This window comes from Lactuca virosa, chromosome 5 (genome assembly GCF_052849685.1).
Source record: "Lactuca virosa cultivar CGN04683 chromosome 5, Lactuca_virosa_CGN04683_v6, whole genome shotgun sequence".
Classification (NCBI taxonomy): Eukaryota; Viridiplantae; Streptophyta; class Magnoliopsida; order Asterales; family Asteraceae; genus Lactuca; species Lactuca virosa.
In genome coordinates this window covers 435087754-435090144 of record NC_136430.1, presented here as the reverse complement: position 1 = coordinate 435090144, position 2391 = coordinate 435087754, and the positions used below count along the sequence as shown (strand labels likewise).

At 36.6% G+C, this 2391-nt stretch overlaps 1 pseudogene; it reads left to right on the top strand.

The window, feature by feature from the left end:
• The first annotated feature begins 760 nt into the window (after positions 1 to 760).
• Positions 761 to 1228, top strand: LOC145114193 (wound-induced protein 1 pseudogene; annotated as a pseudogene).
• Positions 1229 to 2391: the final 1163 nt, after the last annotated feature.

The window sequence follows — 2391 nt, the reverse complement described above, 5'->3', positions numbered from 1 at the left end:
GACCATATTTTATTTTGGTGACTAAATTGCTTTTGTGACGGACCTATAGTGACGAAAAGTGACAACCAGAATTTTGGTCACTAAATCATTTATGACGACTTGTTCTATTGTTAGTGACCTTTTCGTTTCGGTCACTAATAGGCATTTTTTGTAGTGATGGAAACTAATTTAGGTAGTACTAGTTATCCATGTGAGTAACTTCTTGTGTTTGGACCTATGAGATATCAGATATGCATACATAAACGTTATAAACAAGGACAAAAAACGCAATATATATGTATGCTTGCACAGATTCAGTGAGTAACTTGTTGTGTTTGGACTTTGGACAAAGTTCATCATCTTGTTTATGGGTTTTTAAATCTATTAGGTCATGTGGGTTTGATCGTTCTTGAGTCCAATGTGAACCTGTGACAGATCTATATAAAAAGGGAAGAACAATAGAATTTTTTTTATTTGTTTATTTTTTTTGTATAATTTTTTTTGGCTTGGACTTGATTTTATTTCTTCGTATTTCTTACAGTTATTACATAACATTGAATAAATAAACGGACCGGAGATTTGTCTTTTTTGGTCGTACATAGTTTATTATTTTTTAAGGTTTTGAATTGATTCTACGGCACATAAATAATATTATCTTAATTCTTACAATATAACAAACAACACAAATTGCAAAGTGGACTTGAGACTTAATTTGTCCTTTTTGTTGGTCTCCAAACTCTTTATATAAACACAAAATTCCTTCTTCGATCCGAATAAAAAAATGGAAGGACAGAAGAACAAGAAGATTGTGTGTGACCTGTACAAGGCATTGGCTGCTCGTGACACCAAAAGTATGCACCGTCTCCTAGCTCCAGATATCGATTGGTGGTTCCATGGGCCACCCGCTCATAAGTACAACCTTATGCAGTTGCTCACTGGAAGTTGTGTTATCGAGGACACCGACTCTTTTAAGGCTGTTGTTGTTGTTGGTCTTGGTTCGATAGTGGTTGCAGAGGGCTACCACCTTTATGACAACCGAAGAACCTGTTGGGTGCATGCATGGACGGTGGAGAATGGGAAGATTATAACACAAGTCAAGGAGTATTTGAACACTTCTCTTACTGTCTTCTCTTACATAAAGTCTAGCAATGTCTTTTTGGCTTCACCAAGATCTCCTAAATGTAAGAACGTGTGGCAGAGTGAACTTGCCAACAATGCTTCAGTGCCTCATCTTCTTCTAGTGCTTTAAAATGATTAGATAGTAAAAGATGGTAGGTTATTTTCTTGTCGTATTTTACATGGGTTTTGGTATTCCTTTAATTTTTGATGTTATTTAATTAATTAATATATAAACTATTTTACTTGATATATGTGCCAATTCAAAGGTCCATAATCGATGTTTTTTTTTTCGTAAAAAGAAAAACGTTACTAATATTAATTAAAAGTAAAGTTTGATATTTGATAACGTATGTTTTGATAAAGATAGATGATTTGTACACAACAATTTTTCTCCATACTAACAATTGGTGCTTTAAAATGTTGTACAGTACAACTGTATAATGCATAAATTGTTGTGTATAACAAAAAACTGTTGTGTACGAATCACTTCCCTTTGATAAAATAGTTAGAATAATATAGAAGGAATAATTGTAATTCAGTTGGTTAAAAACAATCATAGCTAGTGTGATGTGAATTTGTCATTGAATGAAGTTTAGATTTGACAAAACTGCAAATTTAGTCCCCGTGGTTTTCAAAAACCTTTGGATGAGGTCCAAAAAGTTTCCAACTTGCATCGAAGATCTAAAATCAAAGTTTTTCTAGGTTTTTGGTCCCTGATACACTTGAAAATACGATTTTTCCCTTTTCATTTTATTTTTATATTTTCTTTATTTATTTTGGTATTTAAATAATTAAAAAAAAAACTAAAATCTCTCTCTCTCTCTCTCTCTCTCTCTCTCTCTCTCTCTCTCTCTCTCTCTCTCTCTCTCTCTCTCTCTCTCTCTCTCTCTCTCTCTCTCTCTCTCTGATACCATCTCTTCCCCCTTTGGTTTGCATCTTACCATACAAATACTACCCTTCCTCCTTCTTCTTCATTCACGGCCAAGAAAATCCACCGGAGGTGGAGCCGTTTTCCCGACCACCAAGACAACAACCCAAACACCCCCTCCTTTGTATCTCCTGCCCTACTCCGACCCCCTGTCACCTTCCCATATACGCCTCTCGTCATTCTCGTCAAGCAGAAACCTGGACACAACAGCAAGAGGCTGTCGGAGCAACCTCTGCCACCCACGGCCGCCACTTCTTGTGGTCGTCATTACCCTCCTACCACCACAGTTTTTGACCACCACCAAACTCTCCCCTCCTCCCTCGTATTCCTCGTCGTGTGCTGCCAGACGCAAAGGGAATGAGGCA